This window comes from Hevea brasiliensis, chromosome 14 (assembly GCF_030052815.1).
Source record: "Hevea brasiliensis isolate MT/VB/25A 57/8 chromosome 14, ASM3005281v1, whole genome shotgun sequence".
Lineage (NCBI taxonomy): Eukaryota > Viridiplantae > Streptophyta > Magnoliopsida > Malpighiales > Euphorbiaceae > Hevea > Hevea brasiliensis.
In genome coordinates, this window is record NC_079506.1 from 76,893,406 (window position 1) to 76,904,960 (window position 11,555).

Here is an 11,555-nt window from a genome sequence, read left to right on the forward strand (position 1 = left end):
CTGATGAGAAAGATCGCTTCCATAGTTGATCGACCAGGCATGAAGCCAAATTGATTAGGAGAGATAGAAGTATTAAGACATAGTCGATGTTCCACAACTCTCTCCCACAACTTCATAGTATGGCTCATGAGTTTAATTCCCCTATAGTTTGAGCAACTCTGTATGTCTCCCTTATTTTTAAAAATAGGTACTAAAATACTCTTCCTCCATTCATCAGGCATTTTCTTTGAATTTAGAATCTTATTAAACAATTTAGTTAACCATGCCACTCCTATATCTCCCAAACACTTCTACACTTTAATTGGTATTCTATCGGGTCCATAGGCTTTACTCACTTTCATTCTCTTAAGTGCTTCCTTTACTTCTAAAGATCTAATCCTTTTAGTATAATTCACATTCTTTTCTATTGCTCTGTAGTCTATATTCACGCTATTACCATTTTGACTATTATTAAAGAGATCATCAAAATAATTTCTCCATATTTCTTTAATATCCTCATCTTTCACCAACACTTTTCCTTCTTTATCCTTAATGCACCTAACTTGATTGAGATCTTGACATTTCTTTTCTCTCCTACTTGTTAATCTATAAATATCTTTCTCCCCTTCTTTAGTTTCAAGTTTCTCATATAACTTTTTAAAAGCCTGCGCTCTTGCTTGACTAACTGCCTTTTTTGCTTCTTTCTTTGCTATCTTGTACTGTTCATATGCCTCATTATTATCACACTTAGGTAATTTCTTATACCATTCTCTCTTTCTCTTCACTGCCTTTTGTATTTCCTCATTCCACCACCATCTCTCTTTTGAGGGTGGTTGATGTCCTCTATACTCTCCAAGTACTTTTCTAGCTTTCTAGCTACTTCTCTAATCTTTGATACTGTTTGTATCCACATATTATTGGCCTCTAGACTCTCCAAGTACTTTTCTAGCTACTTATCTAATATTTGATACTATTTGTATCCACATATCATTGGCCTCCATATCCAGCTTTCATACTTTAGACTCGAGAAGCTCATTTTTTAACTTCAGTTTTTTACTCCTTTGAACTCCCACCACTCTGTTCGAGCTACATTATTTCTTCTAGCCTTACTTGAATTGTTCCTAAACTTGACATCCAAGGCCACTAACCAATGTTGACTTGTTAAAGCCTCTCCCGGAATGACCTTACAATTCTTGCATAGAGCTCTATTTTGTCTTTCTGGTTAAGAGAAAGTCAATTTGGCTTCTATGTTTCCCACTTTTGAAAGTCACTAAATGTGACCCTCTTTTTATAAAGTAGGTATTTGCTAATATTACATCGTATGCCATAGCAAAATCCAAAATGTTTTTCCCCTCCTCATTTCGGTTGCCAAATCCAAAACCTCTATAAACATTCTCATAACCTTACCTATCACTTCCTACATGTCCATTCAAATCTCCACCGATGAAAACATTTTCTTCATTTGGTATGCTTTGCATTAGATCATCCATATCTTCCAAAAACCTTTGTTTACTCTCACTATCTAGTCCTATTTGTGGGGTATAAGCACTAACTATATTTATTGTTTCTCCTTCTAGTATTAGCTTTACTAGTATAATTCTATCCCCTACTCTTTTCATAGCTATTACAACATCTTTCAACGTCCTGTTTATGATTATGCCCATACCGTTCTTATTTCTCTCCTTTCTGGTAAACTACAGTTTGTACCCTGAATTATCCACTTTCTTACTTTTCTCTCATACCCATTTAGTCTCCTGAATGCAAGCAATATTCACTCTTCTCCTTTCCAAGGTATCCACAAGCTTATTAATTTTCTTGTAAGTGATCTAATATTCCAAGTATCAACTAGTTTATAACACATAATTATTTTATTTATATATATAATAGAATTAAATTAAATTATTAAATATTTACAATAATAAATATTATAATTTAATGAATACAATATAATATATTTAAATGTTTTCACATCTATTATTTTATGACTTTTATATTAAAATTATAAAATAATTTTTTGAATTATAGTAATTTTATTTTCTTTGACAATTATATGTTATGAGTATTAATTTAAATTTTCATATAAATTATTGTATTTAAAATTAAATAATACAACTACAATTTTTGTCATATATATATATATATGTTTATTTATTATTACATTAGTCCATTTATTTTGATTGTATGTTATAAAAGGATCACTCTTCTTATAAAAAATAATTTCCTTTTTGAAAAATTAAAATCTAATGTAAAAACAACCAGTGCTTTTATTTTTTTATTTTTATCTCTTAAAAAAGTAAAATATAAAAAAACTTTGTAAAAACAAATCAAATGCTACCTAAATTATTTTTTTTTTCTTTTTAAATTGCCCTATTTCTTTCCTCAAGTGGTTTGGCCTTCTATTGTTATAATTGCTAAATTGTATTATCCTTAATAATATGGGAATCATCAAAATACTTTATGATTCATATTTTAGAAATTTTAAAGGTGAAGGAGTTACTAAAATGTAAACCCATGATTTTGTACAATTTGCAAGTGCAATTGTAAATTAAGTGAGAAGAACTTGTAAATGAGAAAAATATCTCAAAAAGTAGTGTATTGGATATGTTGAATACAAGTCATGAAAGGTTTTTTTTATATATAATTGTTTCAAGAGAAGCTTAGTATCTGTTTGGCATTGTTATTGAAACTATTGTTGAGAAAAATATTTTTTAAATATATTAATTAGAGAGCATTAAAAAATCATTTAAAATTAAATTTAATAAGTTTTAATTATTCTAATACTAAAATAGTTAAAAAAAATTTCTAAATTATTTTTCAATAGTATTTAAAATGTTTTTTTTTCTCTTAAAAATATTTTTGATCTTAAAATCTCAATGTCAAATATGTACTTGACTAACTAACTGATTTCAACTTGTTCACTTAACTAACAATCTAGTAAGCAACATATGTGCTAAGTTATGCTAAAATAACTCAATCTATCTAAACTAAACTATATAAATTACATTGCATATTTACATCCTTTAAGATAGTGGCTAGTAAAAATCAGTCAGTCCCACGTTGGACAAAAGAAATGAGTGTGGATAGTTGAAGTCTAGAGGGAATGTGCCTAATTTGAGTGAATCCATTCATCGGCTGCTCTTTCATTTAGTGATAATTAGGTTTCAATTGTTTTGTGGAAAATATTTTTTTGTAAAATATTTTTTTGCTTTTTTTAGCGTTTGGGATGGAATATTTAGAAAAATGAGTTAATAGAAAATATTTTACAGTTAAAAGGAAAATTAAGCCATTTTCAAGTTAAATGACTTTCTTTTCAAAAGATAAAGTCATTTTTCAAACTTTGACAATCTTAGTAAAATGTGAAAATACTTTTATATATATATATAACATAAATACATACTATTAGTTTAATATTGCAACTAAATGATGAAAAACATTTTCATTCTTAGAAAACAATTTCCATGGAAAATATTTTATGTATACAAGTTATTTTCCGCAAAATAAACAGTCTTAATCTCAAAATATTTGGTCCTTTCATGATATATTAAATTAACATCTCTATGAAAAGCAACTTAATTTTCACAATTAAAAGGGATAGAAAATGAAACTAGAATGTGAAAATCCTACAAAAGTTAAGATATCTATTAAAATGCGCAATTTGTAATTGCTATAGCTTTATATTTTGCTTTTGCAAATGACTTAGATGCTATATTTTGCTTCTTGAGAGAATCTCCAAGAAAAACATAATAGTCTTTTTTTTGTTTTTTTTTATAAGCATAAAATTTTTGTTAAAAGGAAAATAAGAATGAGAGCTAGAAAGCCATCGCAAACACCAAAAACAAAATAAGGGCCAAAAACAAACAAAAATAAACAAAACTCACTGCTAACACCAAATAACCAACCAATAAAATAAAACAAAGCAAAAATAGCTCCAGCAAATCCCTAAATCGGTAAACTCACAAAAGCCAAGTAATATATAAGCATATGAGACATCAGAAATCAACTAAACAACCATGATTAGAGCTAAATTTGCTAAAGCTAGAAGGCGAAAATCATATAAGAGAAATAAATCCTTGAAATGTACCTTTGAGAAAGAGTTTTGCATCATTGGCAATTCCTCCTCTTTGCCCATAATTGCATGCATAGTGTGGTCCTTGAAGCCACTATGAAAACCAAATCGAAACCGCTCGAATTGTCAGCACCATATGGATGATACTTAGGCTTTCTCTAAACTACACTTAGATATGAACAATTAAACTATATTGCTTGCTTCCTTAAGATATTCCCACATCGACCTCTGTCGACACCATATTTTGGCCGGTCCCTAGAATCAATAAAAATTCTTCTTTGAACAGCTAATCTCGTTTCCGATCCCTCTTTAGGCGGTCACATTTCCGATCTCTCCTCACAAAAATTGAATTAATGCTGAGTCCTCATATTCATTAAGCCTCGCCGATCTCTCAAATCATTTACCGACCTCTCAAACCCGTTGTCGAATTTCTGACACATCAAGTATATTCTGATCTCTGTTGATAAATAAAATGAACGGCACTAGATCTTTTCCTACCGCTTTATTGCCGACCTCCTTTTCGGAAGATTAAGAGCTAAAGTTTGGGTTCGGTTTAACGAGGTTCGATCTTAAGTGTTCAAGTTAAATTTTCAATTTTAACCAAGTCCCGTTCAAGCATTTCTCCCCACCGATCTCATGCTTATTGTGCTTTCCGATCTTTTATACTTAGATTAATAATGGCATTTAGTTCATGTTTCGCTATGCTCATACAATCAAATACTTAGGCAAATTCAAGATTTTCCAATCACATCCATTCATTGAACAAAAGAGATATTCCATTTCATTTCATAATTTGTACAAGTTATTGGTGGGGATCACCACCCGGCTGATTTGTCTGCTCACTCTCTCTCTCTTCCTCGCCTCCTCCTCACTATCTTCACCATCGCCCCGGAGCCAGTCGTCCATCCAAGAAAAGTCCTCTTCGAGATAGCGCTTTTGAAGTTCGGCCAAGAGATCCTTATGAGCATTCACATAGGCTATTCCCGACACCATCTCTTCATCCTTTTCCTTGAGCTCTTTTTCTTTCTCCGAAAGCTCCTTATCCTTCGCGTTAAGCTCCTCTACAAGTTGAGCGACACTGGCGGCCGTTGGCTGAAGTGCGGATTTCTCTGAGCCGTTCACTTTCAGCCAAGTCACGAGACCTTCGGCCGGTGGTCTTCATGGTACTTCGCCGTCCCTCGACTTGAGATATATAATCCGAGCGGATGAGAGTTGGGATCGGAGGAAGTCAATTCTGATTTTTCTTCCCAACCTCCTTACCCGGACGCTGAATCTTTTCTCGAATCATGGTCCGGTTCACGGACACTCCACGTTTAGGCTCATGGTTCGAGTCAAGATATCATCGAGACCATTCAGGATAACTGTCGATCCTCTTGAAAGAAGATGGTAGATCCGTGACTTTGGCAAAATCGGAGTTCTCCCTAACGATCAGGTTATTCTTCAAGCGATCGATCGATTCGAGCGCCACGAGAAGAGGTCCTCCCATAAGATTGAGAAGGCTCCCTTTCCGTGCTTGGAATAACTGAGAGAGGCGGGGGCTGCTCTTCCGAACTAGGAGGAGATCCGACCTCAATGGTCGGCGGACCGAAGGTTGAGCGGGTCTCTTTGTATCTCCCGTGTTCGTGGCCGGTGTTTGAAGACGTTCAACGCTTCATCTCCTTTACCTTCCGGAGATCTCTCTTTCCTTCTTCCGCTTCCTAGAACCCTCACCACCCGCCATACACCGCACGTAAAAGAGGTTAGTGAGATCGCTAAGGTCTGAGCGAGATATAGAAAATACCAATGCCGAGGTCGAGCGGAAGTTCGCGATCTCGGCCGTGATCGATTGCATGGTCCAATGGTGCGATTCGCGATCACCGCATTTGGGCAGAATATTTTAGAGTGGTGGCACGACTTTTCAGCTCCATCACTATCAAGCTTTCCTCTTGACTCGGGGTAAAGTGCTTGAGCGAGGCCCTGGTACCACCGGCTACGAGGAAAGTCCTCAAAGCGGCTCGGATCTTTACTCCTCGGAATGAAGAACCGGTTCTTCCAATTCTTAAGGGATGAGGCGGTCGGAAAAGAGTCCGCAATGAGGCTTCGCTGAAAGAACCAGTGTTCGTCATCCTTTGGCCGAGTTAGTGCATGCAGCTCGGCGAACACCTTAGCCGTATGTCGGTTTCCCTTACTCGGCATAGAACTCGGTATGCTACCAAGATCCGCCACGAGTTGGTGTGGATTTGTACTATGGATGCTCTGTGAAGTTGTAGGACGTCCTGATAGAAATCGGCTAGAGGAACCTCGGCCGGCCTTTAATCGTTCCTCGTACACCATGACCATGTCATTCTCTTCAAAAGAGTGATCGACACGAAGATCGCCATGGCACTTGATCACTCATATGAATCGGGACAAATATTGTATTCTTGAACAAACGATTGCGGTCGGATTCTCGAAGAACCGACGGAAGCTCGTCTATAGGAAGGGTCTCTCTCCTTGAAGGTGGTGCAAGCCTTGATGGTATGACCCAGGCCAGGCACTGGAGCGAGAGACCCTAGGGGTTTAGGTTGCCTGTTGGGCCCGATCGCCTCTTCTTCATCAGACGAAGAACATGATAACTGAAAGGAATGAGGGATAGCCGCTCTCTGACCTTAGGCACCGCTCATTTTCAAAAGAAACAAAGAAATTAAACTAAACAGAGTATTAAAGCCCTTACCGGAGTCTGATCTGCGTCGGAAGAACAGGAGAAAAGGAGAGAACTTTGAAGTAGTGAGCAGGTGATAGACAATGGAATGAGAGAACAAAAGGCTAACCCACCCACCCCTATTTATACTAGTCCGAGCATTTAATGCTCGCGAGGTTCTAAGCGGCGCATCGATTGGTGGGACTCGGCAATTTTGTTCTGACACTTTTCTCAAATATCCGAATGTTCTGAGATCGGTTTATTAGAGATCGGCATAATAAGTAAAAAATTTTGAATGAAGGATCAGCTAAGTGTCATTCAGGTAAAGAATCAGATTGGATAATAACATTAGGGATCGGAAAATAATCAATGCAAAAATAATAAGATGATAACCGACAAAATAAAGTCTTTATTTTCAAAAGTTCGGATTACAACATTTGGGCGATCTCTAGGGATCGGATTACACTAACATTGGATCACATCATTTCTGTGATCTCTAAGAGATCGGACTGCATTGAAAATAAAATACATCATTTGGGCGATCTCTAGGGATCGGACTACAATAAAGGTCTAACTACATCATTTGGGCAATCTCTAGAGATCTGATTACATTTTAGGATTACATCATTTGGGCGATCTCTAGAAACCGGTGGAACATCCTATCTAAAAGGCCTATGTCAAAGCCTAGTCTTGTGGCTGAATCAAAAGATGTGTTTGACCAGGAGACCGGCTGTTGGCATCAGATAGATGTGCAGCTCAGATGGGGTGATTATGACTCCCATGAAGATGAGAGACATCGTCACCGATGTTACCACTCGAAACCGACCCGCTGTCGGAACACCCAATGCGATGAGAAGCCGAATGAACTCAGTTGAGCGACTCGAGATCGGTACAACCAAAGTCCGCAATACAGATCGGCCAAATCCAGTCCTCTCACCATCGTCAGTTAAGGTCATTCGATCACCGGGATCGTAAATTTTCAGTCGGTGAGTAAAGAAGTCCATCGGAAAAAGATCAAAGCCACAGTTATAGCCAGAACTTCCACCGGAGCAGCTAGAATAGGGAAAGTAAGAAAGGAAGAGAGGAAAATCAGATGAAAGAAATGTCTCTGTCGACAGGAGTATATATAGGGGAAAATGAGCATTTATTCTTTGAGCGAAAACGGCGAACGCTGGGAATCGAGGACAATTAATACTTTGAACATACCTGACCTGAATAAGTTAAAAGATCGGAATAGTAGATCGGAAGGTGGGAGACCAGCATGAAAGGTCGGAAAGAACATGTGAAAGAAATCAGAAAGAGGAGGGATCGGTAGGCAAAAGGAATCAGACAAATTCCAATTACCGTCGTCGGAATCAGAGCCGAGGTAGTGAAGGCATTGCGACGAGATCTCCACCATACGCCTAAGAATCGCGCAAATCTTTGACAGTGCGAGGGTATGTCATGTGATCCTGTACATCCCAATCTCCACCGTTGATCCCACTTGTAAGGACAAACCGGAACCCTTAGATCAAGAGAGAAGACGACAATACCGGCAGTCTTTCACTCTTAGCCCTCGGATCATTCGGACAAGGAAATTTGGGACCGTCGGATGGAAAGAAGAAAAGGACAAATATTATGAAGAGTGATCTCAACCATTCATTTTGATTCTCTTTAATTCTGAACCTCCGATCATGTCCTTCGAGATCTCGACCCTCCATCTCCCTCAAATAAATCCTGACCCTTCACGAAGAGCACCCGATTCCTATAAATACCGCCATAAAAACTGTTCAAGGGACGGACGGAAAAAAAGACGAGAGGTCATTATTATAGCAAGAGGAACTCAAAGTTCATTTAGTTTGTTACTCGCTATTTAGAAGTGTTGATTAAAAAGTCTTTGGAAACTAGTTTTGAGTGTTTTCTTGAAGAGATTTTGAATCTTTGGAACTCTATATTTCCAGTTTGTTCATTATCTGGTCATACTCTCACTTTTCTGTCTTTTATCATCTCTGTTTTCACTGCCCTAGTTCAACTTCATATCACTCATTTCTTTAGCTAAGTACCCTCCGGTTCACGAAGAACACCACCCTCAGGCTAATCAGTCTACTGTCTCATCCCTGTTTGCCACCCCGTATCTATTTTAGTAGACCGCTCCTCACGGTAAGAGTTCATCTTCATTTACGTTTATTTTCGCACTTCCTTTGTTCTTCATACACACTGCAACTTTCTTCAAGATTATTTTTATGCAGAGAACCCCAAAAAATGTTATTGTAAGAGTTCGTGTTACTGTTTTATTAAGTGTACGTTTATTTTCCGCATTTTCCTTGTTCCTCTTACATCTACGGTTTTCTTCAAGATCATTTCTGCACAAGCAATCCCAAAGAAAGTCACTCTCAAATCATCTTTTTAGTGATCAGTTCATTTTATTGATCTCCGTCATTTCTGAAAACAAGTTTTCTAACTCCTAGTAGTATGTAAATGGTTGGGTAAACGTAGGTAGCTGCAACTTAGAGGTCTCCTTTAAAAGAGAGGACCTGAATAACACGTCAGGAAGATAGCCAAACTATTAGGTTGACGTAAACAGCCATTCGACAAAGATGTCATAAAGTGGAATAAAACCAAAGTAAACGAAACAGAATAGGTCGGGCATCAATAGATATTGGTAAAATGAATACATGGGAGGTCGGTAAATCAAGTCTAGTTTTCCCCATCTAGCCAAAAGGTATCGAGAAATCTTATCCCCAACATCTTTGAACTTCAGGACCCTTATTTTTAGGTTCTTAGGACACCAAAATTCGGGAGATCGGAAAAATCCCTTTCAGGCTCCTTTCTAATTTAAAAGAGATCGGAGGAGAGTTCTTATCCGGTCTCAACTCAAAATTCTAATTTAAAAGAGATCGGAGGAGAGTTCTTATCCGGTCTCAACTCAAAATTCTAATTTAAAAGAGATCGGAGGAGAGTTCTTATCCGGTCTCAATCCAAAATTTTAATAACTATTAAATAGGGACCGGAGGAGAGTTCTTATCCGGTCACAACTCAAAATATAAATAACTATTAGATAGAGATCGGAGGAGAGTTCTTATCCGGTCTCCCCTCAAAATTTTAATAAACGTCTAAAAGAGATCGGAGGAGAGTTCTTATCCGGTCTCATCCTCAAAACCTTAAATAAATAACTTAAAGGGGATCGGAGGAGAGTTCTTATCCGGTCTCAGCTTAAAATTTTAATAAATACTTAAAAGAGGTCGGAGGAGAGTTCTTATCCGATCCCAAATTAAAATCTCTAATAAATATTTAATAGGGATCGGAAGAGAGTCCTTATCCGATCCCCAACCAAAATTTTAATGAATATCTAAAAGAGGATCGGAGGAGAGTTCTTATCCGATCTTCTAAATTAAATTTTAAATAAAACATTCCTTTTCAAGTAAAATTAACATGCAAAAGTAATTCACTAAGGTTGTCTCATTTACTTATGTATCTGGGGGATCCTAATCAGTGAAAAATCAAACATTCCTTTTACCAAAAGGACTAACATTCCCATCCGAGCCCTTCTAACTAATTTATAAAGGACGCAAAATTAAATCTACCTACCCTTATTAAGGGACGAGGTGGGGTGCCTAACACCTTCCCCACCCGTTTACGGACCACGAACCTAGAATCTCTGTCTTGAAGTGGTTTCATTCTTTATTTATCTTATCAAATGGTTTTCTTTATTTCACCTCAAAACTAAGGTGGCGACTCCTCACTCTTTCCCACTTGGTGAGTGATCGTCAGGCGACCATAAAATCCCATTGCGGCGACTTAGCGACTCCAGGGATCTATTGACCCAACCTGATCTAGAGGTCCAAAAGTAGGCTTAATTTTTGTCGATCAAATTATATTTAGGGGGCTCACTCGCGATGTCTTGTATGCTAATTATTATTGCTATTAACTATTTTGTTTTGCCTGTTCTATCTCCTACGATTGCTCTTCATTTCAAAGAAAAGAAAAAAAGAAAAAAATGGAAAAATAAAATCCCCCTGAATTGGGAAGAGGTAAAAGTGTCCCTTCACACACTAAAACACTTACACAATGTCCTCACACACTATGGTCCTAACCCGGGCTTTCTCACCCTTTTAGGAAAGTAGGAGGGGGTCATGTAGCGGTACCCGTGGGTTTTACCCGTTAGTATCCGTGAAGGCTTGCTCAAATTGAAACTTGTTCTATTTACCGTGATACCGTGGAATTTTCTCGACAATATCATGGGGGTAGAATGGGGCTCTCTTGTTTCTGATGAGGGGCAATTTGGGAACCTGTGGCTATTAGAAAAATTAGATCTGAGCTAAACCGTCACGATAGTGAAAGCCGTAGTAAAGCGCCTCATAAGATAGAACTATCCGGATAGGTAGCGCTTACCGGTGTTAGGAGTCTCCCTACTATAGGACAAAGGGGCATACTTACTCTTACCTATTCTACTTTAATTTCCTTTTGTTCATTTCTTTTGGGTAATCTTGAATCCTACTAAACGCCTACACATTTTCCTACTTTGATAAATGTGTACGTGTCACTCATCAACAGTATGATTCAAAATTACCTAATTTGTCTTACTAACAAATTTTCCCATGAGCGTTACCAAACCAAGAGTCCGTATAAGGATAGGCATCATTTTTATCATGGCATCCTCGAGTCGGGGGCGGAGAGGCTCGGCATGCTAAACTTTGGTCCAAATCAGCTCATTGGTGGTACCCTCGCAAAATGATGTTTAGAGGCATACATTAGCTCAATACCTTCACGGATCTGGACAAAATAGAGGTCAAAATGAACAACCTCGAGTGCATCTAATAGATGGAGGTTGCTTCCGACCAGTCAAGGTACAGTTTGAAGAGAAATGCGGAA